Genomic DNA, 22,168 nt, shown 5'->3' with positions numbered 1-22,168 from the left:
TATTACCATTCCTGAGAAGCCTCAACCTCTTGTCGAAATACCCGAGTTGGAGCTTGATAATTTCAATTTGTTGTTCGTCAATTGGCTCATTCAAGTATCCCTTCCTCCTACTAGTTTGGATGAGCATTGCCTACGGGATTCATTTAAAATGCTCGGCCCAAGAGTAAAACTATGGCCTGCGGCCAAGTTTCAAGCAGTACTTGGTGAAGTTTTAAAAAGCATGCGGGAAGAAGTAAAGGTGTTAGTGGACCAAGTTTCTTCCAAAGTGTGTATAACTCTTGATTTCTGGGAATCTTATGAGCGACTCCATTATATGAACATGGATTGATGAAAACTGGTCTTTTCAGAGAGTGGTCTTGATATATGTCAGATATCTTCTTGTTGTTGGGCAGAAATTTCCCTTACTCTGTTTAAGGTCTTCAGGTTTTATTACATTGACGATAACAAAGTCATTTGTTGCACAAATGCATGCAATAAACTCAAAGAAGATAGGAAATCCAGATAGCCAGACCCTTTTACTTTCTTCCATGTGCTGCTCACACTTTGAATTCTATAACAAATGATAGACTGAGATACTCGGAGTCAATAATCTCCAAAACAAGGGAGTTTGTCCTAAAGATGAACACATCATTGGAGTCAGGATTTTCTCCAGTGTTGCAGTGCTTATCAAGAAGGATTTTGGAAGTTCCCTATTGATGCCAAGGGCGGCTCAATAAAATTAATGGCCTAAAGCCAAATTTTATTAAAAGGCCTTATACTTTTTTATGCTAGAATTCATATACGTATGCACACATACATATGCAAAATAAAAACAATTATTACCATTTTTTCGTGCTTGTTGTTATAATATAATATTCTTGAATGATATCAAAAATTTAATTTTACATAGTAATAATTTTATTTATATTAGTCAATGATAATTTGAATAAATAAAATATTAGGCATGTATTTACAATATAATTCCTTTGATATTGTTGTAAAAAATTATATTTACCAATATGAAAATATAAGTAGTTTAATTCAAGGTTCTAAAGTATTTAACTATTAAAGAATAGACAATCTATTTTTCTTTCTCTTTTACAAAATTTTTATTCTTTTTATTTTCTGCAAACTGTAATATTGTCTAAGCTAAAATAAAATCATAAAATTCACTATAAAAATTTTTTTGAGCCTCAAAATCTCGAGGGCCTAAATGAAGGTTTTATTAGGCTCCCTCTTGAGCGACCATCCATTCTTGACATTCTTAATTAAACTTTATAGAGTTCCAATTAATATAAGACAACAATGACAAGAACACTAAAGACAGTGAATGTGCCATTCAGTTAACAAATGCGAATGAAGTTGATTGAAAAACATGTTTATGTGACAATGGTCTCAATGAAATTGGTGGCTAAAATTAAAATATATCAAAAGACCCTTGAACTTTTTCATAAAATTCATAGAAAAATAAGGCTCTAAAAAGGCCTAATGTGAGAGCGCAATGCATATGCATGATATGTCGGATAGGCGCACGTCATGATATTAAATTCTTCTCTATACAAAAATATGGTATTAAGTGAAAATAAAAAACGAGTGAGCGCATTACTCATCGAGATTTTTTTTAATATGGCAACACTTGCCTCAAAAAGTTTTTAGTTAAAAAAAGAGACACAAAAGAACTTGCTTTTTAACATATGGATGTGCCAAAAGGAATAACTAATTTAGAGAATCTGAGTTAAATTAGAAAGTAAAATCGTAAGAAACATGAAAACAAAAAGTATACATAGAAGAAAAGTAAAATTGATAAAAAGGTAAATATATTATTTAATTTAATGAGATAAAAGATTTATCATATTACTCCCTTCGTCCACTTTATCTAATTTTTTGGCCTTTTTTTGTAGTCCAAAATATTTGATTTTTTTTTTCAGATTTCAAGAGTGAATTAATTATTTATTTATTTAGAAATTACTTTTGGAGTAAATAATATTGGAGTATGTGTTACATTTATTTTCCAATGCACTTGGATTCATCCATCTCAGATTGGCATTTTACTTGTCTAGTAGTCTACGTACTACTTATTATAAAATCTGATGATCATTTCATCTCCTACAATTCATGTTAATTATTTTTGTAAAATAAAACTAGAGAGGAAATGTTGAAATTTCTTTGCTCCATTTTATGGTTCGTTGACGTTTTTAAATTGAAATTACATGACAATTTGAGATTTCTTGTTGAAAATTTGAAATAGTCTTTGATGCTCACAAAGTTTTCAATGAGTTATGTCGGTTGCTTCGAGTTCTGGGAGTTGCTAATCATCACATCACAAATCCCAAATCCCAAAATGGCATTATGTCAAATATAAAATAAAATGTGAAGAGGTAGTAAAGGTCAATATAGTCAATTTTATTGCTAATTAATGTTAAAAGATGAATTTCTTAATATGTGTGAAAACAATCAAAAATAAATAAATAAAGTGGACCTGAGGGAGTAACTCATTCAAACTTATCTCTACCAAATTAAAAAAGGAGATTTCTTTCCTTCCTATACAATATTTGAAACTTATTTAATAAATTTGTCCAAGTTTTGTATATTACTCGCCCTAAACAAATTTTTCTTACAATTTATATACAATTCATTATTAGTGCCTTAAATTAGGGGATTCTTGTCTTGAAAGATAGCGTAACTGAAGGGAACGAAGTTCAAATTGTCTTTCCATCTAAATAAGACTCCTTCCAGTTGTGTGTTACCTATTTTAAGCCATAATTAGCGTAACTCTTCTCTCTTTGCCATAATTGCATATTTTAAAAAAAGAATAATGTATGGTACAACAACATACAAAATAAAAATAAATTTTATATAAATTTAATATAAAATTTGATATATCTACAACTACATACATACTAAAAATAAATTCCAAACAACTAATTATACAGTATACAACTTATTTACAACTTTCATACATCATTATTACCCAATTAAATACAACTACAACATCATACAACTTAAATACAAATTTTATACGATATGTCTTTTGTATGTATTTTGTATATATTTTGTATGTGGTGTGTTCTTCTGCTTTTTCTTCGAATTTCAATCTGAAAATCCAGCCAAATCAAATCCAATCTTCACCAAATACCCTCAAAATCGAGATATAAACTCTATAGAATATTCCCAGTCATTTGCAATAACACCCAATCCAAACAAATAATATTTTTTGAAAATCCGAATTCAAATTCAAAGTTTCGAAACTTTTTAATGGTTGTGAATGGTGGAGAGTCAAACACCTTCAAAATTTATTGATTGACATTTTTAATTCGAACACTACAACCAAATAATTAATATACATCTACTGCTAGCCCGCCATCGGAACACCAACTAGAAAAGGGGAAGTCCGAAAAAGCTCCAAACTCCAGCCATGGCAAAATTCAAATCGATAAAAAATTAATCCCTTTCTTCGCCAATATTGTTAGAGAAAATTATGAGTTTTAAAAGAAAAAACTTTGTAGAAATCGGTGTAGAAAGAGAGTTGTTTCAAAGAGAGAGAAGAAAATTCTTTAGAAAGATTAGGGTTTGTCTTGGTAATTAAGGAATTGTGAGAATTTTTAGGGATTTACTAAATTAAAAGGCTACGGGATACTCATTTAAAACTAATTTGTATATAATTGATAAATTATATATGACCATGTAATTAAGTTAAAACTTTATTGTGGAGGGTAATTAAGTTCCATATGTAGTGTAGGGAGGTAAAAATCTCTTTGAATAAAAATATTAAAATTTAAAATTTTTTATTAACTAATGTATAATTATAAATTATATATATTTTTGGGGACTTAAATATTTGGGGTCCTAAGGCAAGGGTTTCGCCTGCCTTACCCTATAGCCGCCCTTGAATGATGCTTCAGCTCGTTGGAGTGGCCAACACAATTTGCTTGAAATTTCAAGGAAAATGATACCATATTGGAGATGTTAGAACTTCTACATGTATAGATGAGTGTCACGATCCAAAATCCCACCACAGGCGTCGTGATGGCACCTAATTTTTAAGACTAGGTAAGCCGATTTAGATTACCTTTTGAAGCCATTTATTTTTTATTTTTATAAAAACTAACAGCGAAAATAATTATAATATACAACCTCCCAAGACTGGTAGTATTGAGTCACAAACTCTAACTGAATACATGGAATGATCACGAGAACCGAATATAGAGTACTGTTTGATTACAAATTAACAGTACAATGAAATGAAAAGACTCCAAGGGAATGCAACGGCCAAGCAACTCTATCTTGAATCCTTACGATTGCGCTTTCACTTTGCTCAAGTCCGATATCTTCAATACCTGGCTCTGCAAAAAAATGTGCAGAAGTGTAGTATGAGTATACCACGGTCGGTACCCAGTAAGTATCAAGACTAACCTCAATGGAGTAGAGACGAGGTACAGTCAAGACACTTACTAGTCTAATAACCTGTGCAATATAACATACAAAATAATAGGAAATAAATAATAATAAGGGCAGGATAAAACAACCAGTGATATGCACAACAGACAACAAGAATACCATTAATATCACTCAATAATTAATAAACACAATTACACCTAATTAAATCAAGTCCTTCAAATAAATGTCTTTCACATATAATTCTTCCAGATAACTCTCTTTCAAATATAATTTTCTCAAATAATTATTTTTCAAATATAATTCTTTCAATAAATCTTTTCAAATATAATTTCCTTAAATAAATATCTTTCAAATACAATTCTTTCATATAATACTTTCTAAGTAAAAATTCTTCCAAATAAATATTTTGAATATAATTCTTTCAATTAAAAAGTCACCATGTGACACCTCATTTTATAATCATAAAAATACGGGTCTCAGCCCATTTTCATATTTTCATGGCACATCGTGCCCATAATTAAATCATCATATTTCCCCGGTACCTCGTACCCTCATTTCATATCACAACTGCACGGACAATTCACGTGCCAATTATCATTTCATCACAACACCTCGTGCCCACATTTCATATCACAACTGGACGGACAATTCACGTGCCAAATATCCTCATTATTTACTCACGACGCCTCGTGCCCACATTTCATTTTATAATCCGCCTAGCAATAGCCACATGCTCTCAATTTCAACATAAATCAGATTGTTATACCAACAACAAGATAAATTGCACAAGGTATAAAAATAAATACAATAAAATCACAACATCACATGAAAATTATCAATACCACAACCCCACATCATCACATATCTTCCCTGACAATAGCCACCCTTATCACTCCTATTGTCACCCTTATCACTCTTATAGCCACCCTTATCGCTCCGCCAAGAGAATATCAATAGCCACCCTTATCGTTTCGCCCAGACAATATTCCAACAAATACAACAATAGTAAAATGTAACCCTTATACCCACATAATATCAATGGTGAAATGCCACCCTTATCTCCCCAAAATAATAACTCACACATCACAATAATTTACACAAGAATTTAACACGACAACATAATAAAATCAATTCATATCACAATTTGCCCAATGGCCACAACCAAATTTCAAAAATATAACAAAATCAATTAATTTCACAATATATAGCCCAAGGCTCCGCACAATGTATATAACACACAAAAACAATCAATAGAGATAGAAATTACTCAACATAAAGCAAAATCTTCATTAATGCAAAAATCTAGATAATTATATTAACACTTATTCTTAAGCTCGCTTAAATTAATTATTTGCATAAGAAAATTCATATTGGAATTAATTTTCAAGAAATATTAAACCAACAATAATCACGAAATTTCATAAATATTTCAAGTAACAATCACATCAAATTATCATATAAAAACAAATTCAACAATAAGGATTTAGGCATGCATGGCAACCAGATGATTTAATAATTTTTCATAATTTCCCAATTTACTACATAGTAATGCCTAAGACTTTAATTCAATGAATTATCCACGTATAAGCCCGAGTATGTACTCGTCACCTCGCGTACACGGCTTTTTACATTTCACAAATGGCACATAAGACTCAATGTCTAAGGGGGTAATTTCCCCACTCGAGGTTAAGCAAGACACTTACCTTTTTGAAGTTAGGCCAATATTCCAAAATAGCCTTCTTACTTGAATTGACCTCCGGACAACTCAAATCTATCCAAATTAATTGTATAACTTTATTAAAATTCATCGAAAATAATTTCGGATAATAATATGTCGACTTAAAAATTTATTCCAAAAAAGTCAACAAAAGTCAACGCGGGACCCTCCTCTCGGAACCCGACATAATTTTCATGAAATCCGAATACCCATTCCGATACGAGTTCAACCATACCAATTTTATCGAATTCCAATAACAAATCGACCTCCAAATCTTAAATTTAAAGCAAGAGGATTTTTCTAAATGTTTCAATCCAATTCACTAATTTAGTGATAAAAATAATAATATATTCATGTAATTTAACCAAAATCAAGTTAGGAATTCTTACCCCAATGTTTTCCTTAAAAAACTCTCGAATAATCGCTTCACCCGAGCTTCCTTGGTTCAAAAATGGAAGAATGACGTGAATTTGGACTTTATTCTGCTGCCCAGGGGTTTGTTTTTCGCGTTCGCGATGAACAAATTCTTCAAAAGTCATTTTCAAACTCTTCTCAGACAGCCTCTAGTATAATGGTCATACCTTTTTATACAAAACTCCAAATGATGAATGGTTTGACTTTCTGAAAACTAGACTCCAAGGGCTATAACTTACATTTGTTGCTCATCTCTCAGTTCCTTATATATTACGAGATATAAGTTTCCAAAGCTAGCCATGTGCAACAGAGATTTCCAAACTCTTCCCGTACAGCCTATAGTCTATCTACCATAACTTTTTGTTCACAAAACCAAATGACAAATGGTTTAACTTTCCGAAATTTAGACACAAAGGGCTACAACTTTCATTTTTAGATTATTTTCAAATTCCTTATTGATTACGAGATATGAGCCTCTAAAGTTAGACGACGAACAATAAAACTTCCTTCTTCGTGAATGCGAAGAATAAAGTCCCAACAACAAAATACTTCTTCGCTCCTTCTTCGCGAACGCGAAGAACAGCACCAGAACCAGCAACCAGCAACAACAAAACACCCAAACTTGGTCCGGAACCACCCCGAATCAAACCCGAGGCCCCCGGTGTTATACCCTATATTTTCGTACGTAAAAATGCGTCGTAAGCAAACTAATGTAGGACCAAAAATGAGATAATATTTAAAAGTATATAAAGTAAGTTAATCATGTTACCTCTGAGGTTACAAATATTGAAGATCATGAACAACAAGTACAAAGAGGGTTGGACAGTTCAGAAGCTAAAGTAATTGAAGAAAATAATGTTTCGTCGAAAGTCGACAAGTTGGGAATGTTATACCATATACCTTTGGGGTGAGACTAGGGTGCTTAACATGATAAGGAGATTATGTTATGATTTATATTAGTCGTATGACATCCGTGTGTTATGTTTTGAAGTCAAGAGAGTTGTGGAACAAAAGTCGATGAAAGTCATCACAAGTTACATTCATAAGTTTTACTGAAACTTTGGGTCAAATGTAACTGCGATTTTCTCCCAATATACTTAGATTTATGGGGTGTTCCACCCATAAAATTAAATATCTATGAGTCTATTTTTCAATGCATTAAACCGTTTGTCAATATGACATCGGAGTAATTAGATATGGGCATTTTTATGATACTGCGCAAGCTGCTAGGTGACAAGTAGGGGTGTCACCTACTTGCTTAAATGAAAGCCCAAAAATGGGCCATTTCGGGTCGTCCAAAGAGGCCTTTTAAGGGCCTATTTTCTTCATATATTAGACTTAAAATAGAGCATAATAACCAGACATAAGCTCTGCAAAGAATCCTCCCAAAAATTTCCCACAAACCCTAATTGATTTTCTCTCCCTTTCAAGTTCTAATTGGAGGTAAAACCTAGAGTTTGAAGAACCAAGATAGGAGCTGAGTTATCCAACAAATAAGGTGAGTATACTTCTCTCTTTCATCCAGTTTTTCTTCTGTAAATTCATGGTAAGTCGTTCTATACTTGTAAGAACTCACGGGACGGTGATCGGAAGCCGTGAGTTCGAGGTATTCACTTGTAGCGGACTGTTTTGTGGACTGTTTTGTGTTGCTGTTGGGCTGCGTGTTTTACTACTATTTTGTGGAGTTTTAGACTAGGAAGGGGGTTTATAAACACCATATAAATTTAGGGTGGTTGGCTGGTCGTTCGTCATAATATTTTCGGGTCGTTTGACACTACTACGGTGGTCGTTTTGTGTACGAAGAGATTGGGGTGTGTTGGGCTGTTTTGTAGTATTTGATGGTGTATATAGGGCTGGAAAATGATGTATATATGTTGTTATTATTCTGTTCTTGTATTGTTGGTGTTATCTTGAATTTGGAGGAAGTAAGGATTATAGGGGAGATGCTGCCCGTTTTAATACAAAATAAGTTTGTCGTTCGTTGTGTGATAGTTGTACCTTTCGTAACTTAACGATAGTATTATTATCATTCTTGTAGATTAAGGTGCGAAGAGGTGAGTTCAACTTGGTTATTACAAAGATTGTGATAAGGTATGTTAAGGCTAAGCCTTCCTTCATTTTGGCATGATCTCGTAGCTACATGTGTTAGTAATGAGACAAAAGAGAAGTTCATATTCATGAATTTATTCACACTATTCTAGTCTCATAAGTTACAATATTATTCCTTATCGAGACTCTATATTCAATTTTAGTATTGTCTTCTTCCAGTCAAGAGAGCAGCAAGCCTATATATACAGTATTACAGTATTTTCATTACCATCGAGCTATAATCGATGGGCAGGCCCCTATTGGGCAACCTCTGATCAGATGAAAAGTTATATACCGAGCCTACTGTGGCCGAGCGCCTATGAGCGAGCCCAGCTTGGCCGAGATACATAGCCTAGTATGGCCGAGCGCCTATGAGCGAGCCTACTATGGCAGAGCAGTTATATATATACCGAGCCTTATAAGGCCGTACAATTATTTTACTTATTATATTGAAGGAGTTGAGTCAGTATCAGCAGGTAAGTATATCTCCAGATCATCTTTGACTCCCAGTTACTTCCAGTTATTATATTATCAGTTCAGTTTCGATTTTCAGTTATGTTATTGCCTTACATACTCGGTACATTATTTCGTACTGACGTCCCTTTTCCGGGGACGCTGCATTTCATGCATGCAGGTTCAGATAGACGGACGAGTAGATCTCCTCAGTAGGTGTTTCCCGAGTTCAGCCTGATCGGCAAGCTCCATATCTTTCGGAGTTACCAGGTCTAGAGTGTTGTGTACATCTTATGTATATCTGTATATTTGTTATGGGCAGGTCGGGGCCCTGTTCCTATCATAGTACATCTATCAGTAGAGGCTTGTAGACATATCCTGTTGGTTAGTGCAGTATGTTGGGTTTGTAGGCCTGGTATGTATAATTTGGTGGTTTGTCAGCTATAGTAGCTATGACGGCCTTTTCAGCCTAGCTTTATATTGATGTTTAGTTAGCGCTAGTTTCCATTCAATTTTATATTTTGCTTCGCAAATTGTCTTGCAAGGTGGCCCCAGGGCCAAAGTATGACATTATGTGTTCAGAGTCCCTTAGTCTCAATTTGGTACACTAGGTTAGTTGAGGCACCGGGTGCCAGTCTCGCTTCCAGGTCGGGGCGTGACAAACTTGGTATCAGAGCAGGTCTGTCCTAGGGAGTCTACAAGCCGTGTCTAGTAGGGTCTTGTTTATAGATGTGTTGTGCACCACATTATATAAGCAGGGCACTACAGGGCATTTAGGAGTTGGTCACCCTTCTTTGAAATCTAAATCGTGCTACAGAACTGAGTTATTGGAAATTTGAATTAAACTTATGTGTTGGTGTTTGCATGCACAGATGACGGTGACTAGGAAGACTACGGCTAGCCAGAGGAGAGATACAGCAGTAGGTGAGGGGACCAGCAGGGTACCCCCAGTAGATGGGGCCCAGTCTGAGGCTCAATATGAGACCCCTACTCAGCCATTACCGGCTCCTCCACCAACTACGGATATTCCTAGGGAAACCGCACATCCAGTTCCCCCTCCACTTCCATCAGATCAGGACTTAAGGAGTACGGTCAACAAATAGCTACCCAGCAACAGGCTAGGGCATCAGCTAGTGCAGGAACTTCTGAGGGGTCTGGGAGTTCAAGGGTCCGAGTGTTTATTGCTTTGAGTCCCCCAGAGTTCACGGGGACAGATCAGAGGGAGGACCCGCAGGATTTCATAGATCAGCTTCACAGGATCTTTCGTGTTATGCATGCCACGGAGAAAGAGGCAGTTGAGCTAGCAGCTTTTCGACTCCGAGATATAGCCATCCTTTGGTATGAGGGATGGGAGAGGTCCAGGGGACATGATGCACCTCCAGCTATTTGGGAGAATTTTTCAGATACCTTCCTTGACCAGTACTTACCACGGGAGATCCGACAGGCTCGAGTCAATCAGTTTCTAGCCCTTAAGCAGGGTAATATGAGTGTTCGAGAGTATAGTCTCTGTTTTGACTCATTGGCCAGATATGCACCATCCATAGTTGCTACTATGCGGGACAGGATTCACAGGTTTATAGCAGGGTTAGCCCCAGAGTTAACCGAGGCATGTGCCACCGCTGCATTGCAGGATAGTATGGATATCTCCCGGATTCAGGCATTCGCCCAGAATATAGAAAGGGGTAGGCGTCGGTAGCAGGGTACAGAGAGGGCTGAGCAAGGGCAACGTAAGGGGATGAGATTTCCCAGGTCTCAGGAGCAATATCAGGGTAGTTATAGGACCCAGTACTTCGGACGGCCACCTAGGCCTCCGCTACCTTAGTTACAGGGTTACAGGTATGACCGTTATGCTAAGTTAAGACCAGGTGAGAGCTCACGGGCGTCGGGTTTGCAGCGACAGCGAGGATCTGCGCAGACATGGTCATTTCCTCCACGGTGTGACATCTGTGGTAGAGGACACTTGGGCCAATGCCGAGCAAGTTCTGATGATTGTTATACATGTGGGCGTCTAGGGCATATGATGCGAGATTGCCCAAATAGATATTCGGGGGGAATGGCACAACCAGCGAGTTCAGCAACAGGATCATCTATGTCAGTGCATCCTTCAGGGCGCGAGTCTCAGTCTTCGGCTGGTAGAGGTCGGGGCAGAGGTAGAGGTTCCAGTTCAAATGGTAATCAGAACCGTATCTATGCTTTAGCGGGTCGACAGGACCAGGAGTCTTCACCAGACGTTGTGACAGGTATATTAACCATTTGCTCTCACGATGCTTATGCTTTGATCGACCCAGGATCTACTTTATCATATATTACCCCATTTGTCGCAAGGAATTTTGGTATAGTGCCTGAAATACTAAGTGATCCTTTTGCGGTATCTATACCGGTCGGAGAATCGATTATTGCTAGACGGGTTTACCGAGGTTGTACGGTGACAATTTGTAGTCGTCAGACCTCAGCTGACCTAGTTGAGCTAGAGATGATGGATTTTGATGCTATCATGGGCATGGACTGGTTGGCAGCTTGCTATGCCACACTTGATTGCCGAGCAAAGGCAGCTAGATTTTATTTTCCGGGTGAGCCAGTCCTTGAATGGGTAGGTAATACACCAACGCCCAGAGGTAGGTTTATTTCCTATCTGAAGGCAAGGAAAATGATTGCAAAAGGGTGCATTTATCATATTGTGCGAGTTAGAGATGCAGATGCTGAGATACCTACACTTCAGTCTATTCCCGTAGTCAAAGAGTATGCAGATGTGTTTCCAGATGAGCTTTCAGGTATTCCTCCAGAGCGAGAGATTGATTTTAGCATCGATTTGCTTCCAGAAACTCAACCAATATCCGTCCCTCCGTATAGAATGGCACCTGGCGAATTGAAGGAGTTGAAGGAGCAGTTAAAAGATTTGCTGGAGAAAGGTTACATCAGGCCCAGTATCTCACCTTGGGGTGCACCAGTACTATTTGTGCGGAAGAAAGACGGCTCGCTGAGGATGTGTATCGATTATAGGCAGCTGAACAAGGTAACTATTAAGAATAAGTATCCACTTCCAAGGATCGATGACTTGTTTGATCAGTTGCAGGGGGCTAGATGCTTTTCAAAGATAGATTTGAGGTCGGGGTACCACCAGGTCAGAGTTCGGGAAAAAGATATTCCGAAGACAGCCTTTAGGACCCGATATGGTCACTTCGAGTTCCTTGTCATGTCCTTCGGGTTGACTAATGCACCCGCTGTATTTATGGACTTGATGAATAGCCTATTCCGGCCATTTTTAGATCTGTTCGTGATAGTATTTATTGATGATATTCTGGTTTATTCCCGTTCAGAGGATGAGCATGCGGACCACCTACGAGCGGTACTCCAAACCCTCCGTGATCGTAAGTTGTATGCTAAGTTTTCTAAATGTGAGTTCTGGTTGAATTCTGTAGCATTCTTAGGGCATATTGTATCAGATGAAGGGATAAAGGTGGACACTCAGAAGATTGAGGCCGTGAAATCTTGGCCTAGACCTACCACTCCGACAGAGGTTCTAGCTTTCTAGGCTTAGCAGGATACTATCGGAGGTTCGTAAAGGGTTTTTCTTCCCTTTCGGCACCATTGACGAAGTTGACACAGAAAGAAACTAAGTTTCAATGGACAGAGGCTTGCGAGCGGAGTTTCCAAGAGCTTAAGAACAGGTGGACCTCAGCTCCAGTTCTAACACTTCCAGAGGGTCTAGAGGGTTATGCCGTGTATTGTGATGCATCAGGTGTCGGGTTAGGATGTGTCCTGATGCAACATGGGAAGGTAATTGCGTATGCTTCAAGGTAGTTGAGGAAGCACGAGAGGAATTATCCGACCCACGACCTCGAGTTAGCTGCGGTTGTCCATACACTTAAGATATGGCGGCATTATTTATATGGTGTTCATGTTGATGTATTTACTGATCATGAAAGCCTACAATATATCTTCAAGCAGAAAGAGTTGAATTTGCGACAGAGGCGATGGCTTGAGTTATTGAAAGATTACGATGTTAACATTCTCTACCATCTAGGGAAAGCTAATGTTTTAGCAGATGCATTAAGTCGTCGATCTATGGGTAGCTTAGCACATGTAGATCCCGAGAAAAGACAATTAGCTAGAGAGATTCATCAATTGTCTTCGTTGGGGGTTCGGTTAGTAGATTCTGAGGATGGTGGAGTTGTACTCCAAAACACTACAAAATCATCCCTCATAGCGGAAGTCAAGGAAAGGCAGTACGAGGACCCAGAGTTGGTCGAGCTGAGAGAGCGAGTTCCGCAGCAGAAGAAACCACTGTTAGAGCTAAAGGGATATGGGGTTCTCAGATATAGGGGTCGTTTGTGTGTTCCAGATGTAGCAGGGCTACGAGACAGGATTATGTCAGAGGCACATTATTCATGGTATTCCATCCATCCTGGGTCGACGAAGATGTATCATGACATTAAGGATGTGTACTGGTGGAATGATATGAAGAAGAACATTGCTGAGTTTGTCGCCCAATATACTAGTTGCCAGCAAGTGAAGATAGAGCACCAGAAGCCTGGAGGGCTAATGCAGACTATAGAGATCCCGACATGGAAATGGGAGGCGATAAACATGGACTTTATCACGGGTTTACCTCGTTCTAATTGTAAGTTCGATTCCATATGGGTGATAGTTGATAGGCTCACGAAATCAGCTCACTTCCTACCGGTCAGATCTACACATACAGCAGAAGATTATGCCAAGTTATATATTAAGGAGATAGTGCGGCTACACAGAGTACCAGTTTCTATTATATCTGACCGTGGGGCTCAGTTTACAGCACATTTTTGGAGGTCATTTCAGAGAGGTCTAGGGACTCAAGTGAACCTCAGCACAACTTTTCATCCACAGACTGATGGACAAGCCGAGCGCACAATTCAGACGCTCGAGGATATGTTACGAGTATGTGTGTTGGATTTTAAAAGAAGTTGGGATGAACATCTACCTCTTTTCGAGTTTGCATATAATAACAGTTACCACTCCAGTATTCAGATGGATCCGTACGAGGCTTTGTATGGGCGTAAGTGTAGATCTCCTATAGGGTGGTTTGATGTTGGGGAATCTGGGTTATATGGGCCAGACCTGGTTCAAGAGGCCATAGAGAAAGTAAAGCTTATCCGGGAGCGACTGTTGACAGCTCAGAGTCGTCAGAAGTCATATTCTGACGTGCGGCGACGAGACTTAGAGTTCAGTATTAATGACTGGGTATTCTTAAAGGTATCACCTATGAAGGGCGTGATGAGGTTTGGCAAGAAAGGCAAGCTTAGCCCACGGTATATTGGGCCTTATAGGATCATTCGGAGAGTGGGCCAAGTAGCTTATGAGTTAGAGTTGCCCTCAGAATTGGAGTCTGTCCATCCGGTTTTTCACGTATCTATGCTACGAAAGTGCATTGGCGATCCTACCCGAGTGGTGCCCACGGATGATGTACAGATTACAGAGGACTTGTCATACGAGGAAATTCCAGTTGCCATCCTAGACCGACAAATCCGCAATCTACGAAATAAGGAGGTAGCTTCCGTAAAGGTTTTATGGAGGAGCAAGAATGTAGAAGAGATGACGTGGGAATCGGAGGAAGAAATGAAGTCTAAATACCCCCACCTATTTCAAACTGAAGATATGGCTCGAGATGGGATGCTACAACACAGCTCTATTCAGGCTAGCAGGTCAGCAGGTAAGCTTTTATTTTTCACTTTTAGTATTTATGATTTACGGTTGGTGAGGCAAAGTGTTGCTATTTATAAACATTGGCCATGTGGCATGCATAGTATGTTTCTGGCTACGTGCAAGTTGGTTTTAACCTAGTGTACGAAGGATACTTTGGCAAAATTTTCCAAAGTCTCTAAGAGTAAACATTCGAGGACGAATGTTCCCAAGGGGGGAGTGATGTTACACCCTATATTTTCGTACGTAAAAATACGTCGTAAGCAAACTAATGTAGGACCAAAAATGAGATAATATTTAAAAGTATATAAAGTAAGTTAATCATGTTACCTCTGAGGTTACAAATATTGAAGATCATGAACAACAAGTACAAAGAGGGTTGGACAGTTCAGAAGCTAAAGTAATTGAAGAAAATAATGTTTCGTCGAAAGTCGACAAGTTGGGAATGTTATACCATATACCTTTGGGGTGAGACTAGGGTGCTTAACATGATAAGGAGATTATGTTATGATTTATATTAGTCGTATGACATCCGTGTGTTATGTTTTGAAGTCAAGAGAGTTGTGGAACAAAAGTCGATGAAAGTCATCACAAGTTACATTCATAAGTTTTACTGAAACTTTGGGTCAAATGTAACTGCGATTTTCTCCCAATATACTTAGAGTTATGGGGTGTTCCACCCATAAAATTAAAGATCTATGAGTCTATTTTCCAATGCATTAAACCGTTTGTCAATATGACATCGGAGTAATTAGATATGGGCATTTTTACGATACTGCGCAAGCTGCTAGGTGACAAGTAGGTGTGTCACCTACTTGCTTAAATGAAAGCCCAAAAATGGGCCATTTCGGGTCATCCAAAGAGGCCTTTTAAGGGCCTATTTTCTTCATATATTAGACTTAAAATAGAGCATAATAACCAGACATAAGCTCTGCAAAGAATCCTCCCAAAAATTTCCCACAAACCCTAATTGATTTTCTCTCCCTTTCAAGTTCTAATTGGAGGTAAAACCTAGAGTTTGAAGAACCAAGATAGGAGCTGAGTTATCCAACAAATAAGGTGAGTATACTGCTCTCTTTCATCCAGTTTTTCTTCTGTAAATTCATGGTAAGTCGTTCTATACTTGTAAGAACTCACGGGACGGTGATCGGAAGCCGTGAGTTCGAGTTATTCACTTGTAGCGGACTATTTTGTGGACTGTTTTATGTTGCTGTTGAGCTGCGTGTTTTACTACTATTTTGTGGAGTTTTAGACGAGGAAGGGGGTTTATAAACACCATATAAATTTAGGGTGGTTGGCTGGTCGTTCGTCATAATATTTTCGGGTCGTTTGACACTACTACGGTGGTCGTTTTGTGTACGAAGAGATTGGGGTGTGTTGGGCTGTTTTGTAGTATTTGATGGTGTATATAGGGCTGGAAAATGATGTATATATGTTGTTATTATTCTATTCTTGTATTGTTGGTGTTATCTTGAATTTGGAGGAAGTAAGGATTATAGGGGAGATGCTGCCCGTTTTAATACAAAATAAGTTTGTCGTTCGTTGTGTGATAGTTGTACCTTTCGTAACTTAACGATAGTATTATTATCATTCTTGTAGATTAAGGTGCGAAGAGGTGAGTTCAACTTGGTTATTACAAAGATTATGATAAGGTATATTAAGGCTAAGCCTTCCTTCATTTTGGCATGATCTCGTAGCTACATGTGTTAGTAATGAGACAAAAGAGAAGTTCATATTCATGAATTTATTCACACTATTCTAGTCTCATAAGTTACAATATTATTCCTTATCGAGACTCTATATTCAATTTTAGTATTGTCTTCTTCCAGTCAAGAGAGCAGCAAGCCTATATATACAGTATTACAGTATTTTCATTACCATCGAGCTATAATCGATGGGCAGGCCCCTATTGGGCAACCTCTGATCAGATGGAAAGTTATATACCGAGCCTACTGTGGCCGAGCGCCTATGAGCGAGCCCAGCATGGCCGAGATACATAGCCTAGTATGGCCGAGCGCCTATGAGCGAGCCTACTATGGCAGAGCAGTTATATATATACCGAGCCTTATAAGGCCGTACAATTATTTTACTTACTATATTGAAGGAGTTGAGTCAGTATCAGCAGGTAAGTATATCTCCAGATCATCTTTGACTCCCAGTTACTTCCAGTTATTATATTATCAGTTCAGTTTCGATTTTCAGTTATGTTATTGCCTTACATACTCGGTACATTATTTCGTACTGACGTCCCTTTTCCGGGGACGCTGCATTTCATGCATGCAGTTTCAGATAGACGGACGAGTAGATCTCCTCAGTAGGTGTTTCCCGAGTTCAGCCTGATCGGCAAGCTCCATATCTTTCGGAGTTACCAAGTCTAGAGTGTTGTGTACATCTTATGTATATCTATATATATGTTATGGGCAGGTCGGGGCCCTGTTCCTATCATAGTACATCTATCAGTAGAGGCTTGTAGACATATCCTGTTGGTTAGTGCAGTATGTTGGGTTTGTAGGCCTGGTATGTATAATTTGGTGGTTTGTCAGCTATAGTAGCTATGACGGCCTTTTCAGCCTAGCTTTATATTGATGTTTAGTTAGCGCTAGTTTCCATTCAATTTTATATTTTGCTTCGCAAATTGTCTTGCAAGGTGGCCCCAGGGCCAAAGTATGACATTATGTGTTCAGAGTCCCTTAGTCTCAATTTGGTACACTAGGTTAGTTGAGGCACCGGGTGCCAGTCTCGCTTCCAGGTCGGGGCGTGACACCCGGAACCTTAACCAAATACACCAACAAGTCCTAAAACATCATACGAACTTAGTCGAATTCTCAAATCACCTCAAACAACATCAAAATGACGAATTACACTCCAAATCAAAATCTATGAACTTTGAACTTTCAAATTCTATAACTTGTGCCGAAACACATCAAATCAATCCGGAATGACTTTAAATTTTGTACACAAGTCATAATTGACATTATAGACCTACTCCAATTTCTGAAATCAGATTCCGACCCCGATATCAAAAAGTCCACTTCCATTACAATTCTCCAAAAATTCGACTTTCGTCATTTCAAGCCTAAATTGGCTATAGACCTCAGATTCACACTCCGGACACGCTCCTAAGTCCAAAATCACCCAACGGAGCTAACGGAACTAACAGAACTCCATTCCGGAGTCGTCTTCACACAGTTCCGACTACGGTCAAAATCTTAAGACTTAAGTTTCCGCCTTAGGGACTAAGTGTCCCAAATCACTCCGAATCGTCCGTAAATCAAATTCGACTACATACATGGGTCATAATACATATTGCGAGACTGCTCGAGACCTTAAGTCACTGAATGAGGCGTAAATTCTTAAAACGACAAGTCTGTTCGTTACAATGAGGCTCTAATAGTCAGCCAAATCTACTTTTCCTTCTAGTTTTTGCTCGCTGATTTCCTTTCTTTTAACATTCTCTATTGTTGATGTTGTAAATATCCTAGCACTAAGTGTTGTTTTCGCATCAATGAAATGCGATTTTCTCTTTCAAGAAAAACTTTGTTGTTTTTCAGGACTATCTTAAGGGGGAAAGACACGAAATGGGATTTGAAAAATATGTTTCTACTTTTACATTTAATCTACAGATCAGTTATGACTTTAATTATATTTTGCCATGCAGGAAGGTAAATCAATGGAAACGATTGTTCAGAAGTATGATGAACTACTAGGCAGTAGGGTGCTCCTGAACACGGTGGAGAAGTATGATGTGAGATCATGCATGCATATTTAGAACCCTTCTATAAAACCATCAATGATATATGCACAACCGTGATTGTTGCGATGATACTAATATTGTCCCTTTTGCTTTGTATCCTTCTTCTGAATTTCATGATGTTCTTATTTTTCCTATGATTGCTGTGATGATACTAATATTGTCTCATTTTTGTCCTTTTGGCTTTTTTGTTTTCTTGAGCCGAGGGTCTTTCGGAAATAATATCTCTACTCCTTCGGGGTAGGGGTAAGGTCTGCGTACACACTACCCTCCTCATACCCCATTAGTGAGATTTTACTGGGTTATTGTTGTTGTTGTTGATATATGCACAACCAAAGTGCTAACATTTGGTTTGGTTCTTTTGTTCATGGATCACTTGTTATCTAAGGTGATTGCACTCTGTAAAGTCTCTCAAGACAGCCCTGGCTGGGTCAAGAGTGTTGCTGGGGATATGGCCAGGGCCGGCTTTTGGGTAAAGCCACGGAAGCCCAAGCTTTAGGCCCCAATTTTAGGGAGCCCCACTTTTTACCCTATAATATTTTTTAAAATTAAGTATTTTTACTCTTATTATATGTATCTTGGAAAAAACTGAAAAGGAAAAATATCTATGTTCCTTAAAAGTGGACCCCTAACATGTAAATGTAAAATTTATGAAAGGAATCAAGTGATTATGTCTTTTCCTCCTTAAATATTATGTAAATCTTTCTACTTTCTTTCTTGGTTTCCACCATATTCAATATTTTTTTAATGTTTCTCGGTTCTCACCAAATGTTACTACTATTATATTTTTCCTTTTGTGCCTCCAAAAAATCTTATTGTTCTGTATTTTTCGTCTATCGAGCTAAAACTTACGAGAAGTATATTGTGAAAGCAATAAATATTTATTTTCACGTCAAGTTAATGAATCAGATTCTTCTATTCCAACTTTTTAGTATTAGTTTTCATCTAACATTTCTTTTGCTTGATATTTCAATACACATGCATATATTATCCTTTTAGTATTTATCAAAATTTAAATATGTCAAATAGAAAGTATGAATCCGGTTATTCAAAACTTAAGGGGAAAAAAAAGTTGAATCATTGATACAATCCCAAAAAAGAAGAGATGATAGTACTCTAGTCGATATACTCAATTAGATAAAATGACTTGATTCTTTTTCAAATAGTTATATTGCTTATAGAATAATGATATCAGTTCCTGTAACAATTATCTCTAGCCGCCCTCGACCACAAACTAGAAACTTGGAAGAAGTTTTTTAAAATTAAAATTGATAAAATCTTACTTAAAATCAACCATGGCGCAAAAAAAGTTGAATGGATTAGCTATATTACCGATTGAAAAAAAAATATTAGAAAAAATTTATAATAAAATATTTATTAATAATTTTGCATCTCAAAAAGTTAGAAAATAGATTTTAAATAAATTATAGTATATAAGATATTTTTTTTTTTTTTTTTGGAAAAAGGGTTAAAGGCCTCTTGTGCTAGTTTGGCTTCAGGCCTCCAATAGTGTTCGAGCCGCCCCTGGATATGGCTACAAAAGCCGAAAGCTATAATGGCCAGGTCTTCAATGTCCTCACATATATGGCTGCTATTCTTGATCCAAGAATAAATGATAAGCTCATTCCTAAAAGTCTCAAGTCCAAAAAGTACTTGAAGGAATCCAAAAACTATTTCATTAAAAACTATTCCACCAGCCATCTTCCTTTTTCTTACGTTGCACAAGAGCTAGGAGATGAAGGGGGGGTTTCCTTTGCAGAGGAAATTGCTCTTAAGATACGCGAAACAATGCAGTGTGGGACATGGTCCTCTACCACAGATAAGCTGACCCAATATTTCAAAGAGCTTCCTGCTGATATGAAAACTGATGTCTTGGAATGGTGGAAGGTGAAGAGCTCAAGCTACCCACGGTTATAGGTGATGGCTCGAGGCTTTTTGGCTCTACAGGCAACTGCTTTGGCGCCTGAAGACCTTTTCTGCAGCAAGCTTTGCATTGTGTAAAGTCATGAATGCAAAGTGGATTTAAGTTGAAGTATAAATCATTTGAAATTGAGAATTTAATGATAAATCACTTGAAGTGAGAATTTAATGAAGCTACCAATTCTGCAGCAGCTGAAAATTATATGACAGGTGGGATTCCAGCACCTAGTCGGTTCAGTTGATGCTAATTGTTCCGAAGCTCTTTTTTTGTTCATGTTTTGTTCTGAAGTTCTTTTTTTTGTTCTGAAGTTCATTTCCTATACAATGCTAACAGTAAAGCAAGGATTCCAGGACCTAGTTGCTGATAAAGTTTTTGTTCTGAAGATCAGGCATATTGAGGATCGAGGTCTGTTTCTTGTTATGTGTTGTGTCTTCTCACTCGACCACTTGCTATATTATTGCATGTTTGTTTATGCGAAGAATATTTAGCAGGAACACTTGCCATGTTTCTATTATATGGAAAAACCATGATGGACGACCAAGGGAAAAGTGGTAATTCTTTTAGCTGATTTTTTATTCTTTCTTATTTAAAAGTATTTTCATGTTTTCTTCCGCGTGACTCGAACCGAAGAGCTGTGGCTACGGGATGTTTTTACCACTAGCTGATTTTATTAGTTCTGCCCTATCTAATCATTGTTCACTCCACGTGTCACACAGAAAAATCTTGAAATACCTATCACGTCATCTCTTTCAGTTTTCTGAATACTTACAAGGATTGCTATTTAGTTCTTCATCTTCTTAGTTGCCCAAACAATTTCAGATCTGGTCCTCTTTTAATTTTTGCCCAGATCTTCTTTGAGTTCTCTTCGGACTTGCCAGTATCATGGCTAAAGTCGTTATTTTTCTATTTATGGAGGGAACAAATATTGAAACTTTGATATAAAAAATACAGAGAAGAAACAAAAGGAGAAGGATCCTGATGCTCCACTTTCTATCTGCTGCATGAAGTGAAGTTTTGCTGCTTTACTTCTTTAATTGGCCTTTTTGCTAAATATATATAGTTTCAGATGACACTGTAACTTTAGGGGAAAAGAATGCTTTTAATATATATTGGCGCTCCTGCTTTTATTATCTAGGATGAAATTTGGCACTTATTCTATGATTATATACCTGCAAGATTTGAAGGTGTGTACGGTCAGAACTGATTCTCAGTCATAAAGACCGGTCGAGACAATAACGTTTCAATCGAAGGGTATCCGCATGGTGAGCTCGGACGAATTCCGAAGTAGAGACGTCGAGCTTCGAGCCATAAGACCAATCAACCGCAAAACTCGATATCATTATCGAACCCGCGTTCGGATCGGACTATGGGGTAACGACGACCGACACAAGTCCCGAATATCGATGCTCCAAGGCAAAACGGAGCTCGAACTAAGACTGGGGATTCGATCTAGCACCAAGCTCGAGTCAGTGCCAAGCTCGCAAGACAAGAGCCGTTATAACCGCACCAAGGGAGAGAATTTTGGCGAGAATCAAGGGAGAGACAAACCATCATGGGTTCTCCACTATATGTATTATTTTATGTTGTTACAAATAAAGTAGTGACCATCTACTATAAAAGGGGAGATAGACTGTAATAGGGAGGGCAGATCAAGATTTCATTGTGCTTGTTCTTCTAATATTTTTCAGTCTTCCCTTCCATCATTTTCAATTTTCACAGCAAAAATACCTGTATTGTCATTTTATATCAAAGAAATTTGCATACCCTT

At 37.7% G+C, this 22,168-nt stretch overlaps 1 pseudogene; it reads left to right on the top strand.

Moving 5' to 3' along the window:
- The first annotated feature begins 4 nt into the window (after positions 1-4).
- On the top strand, positions 5-20,560 carry LOC107794554 (zinc finger BED domain-containing protein DAYSLEEPER-like; annotated as a pseudogene).
- The last annotated feature ends 1,608 nt before the right edge of the window (positions 20,561-22,168 follow it).

Source organism: Nicotiana tabacum, chromosome 13 (assembly GCF_000715075.1).
Source record: "Nicotiana tabacum cultivar K326 chromosome 13, ASM71507v2, whole genome shotgun sequence".
Classification (NCBI taxonomy): Eukaryota; Viridiplantae; Streptophyta; class Magnoliopsida; order Solanales; family Solanaceae; genus Nicotiana; species Nicotiana tabacum.
The sequence above is the reverse complement of the archived record's forward strand: the minus strand, read 5'-3'. Positions and strand labels throughout refer to the sequence as shown.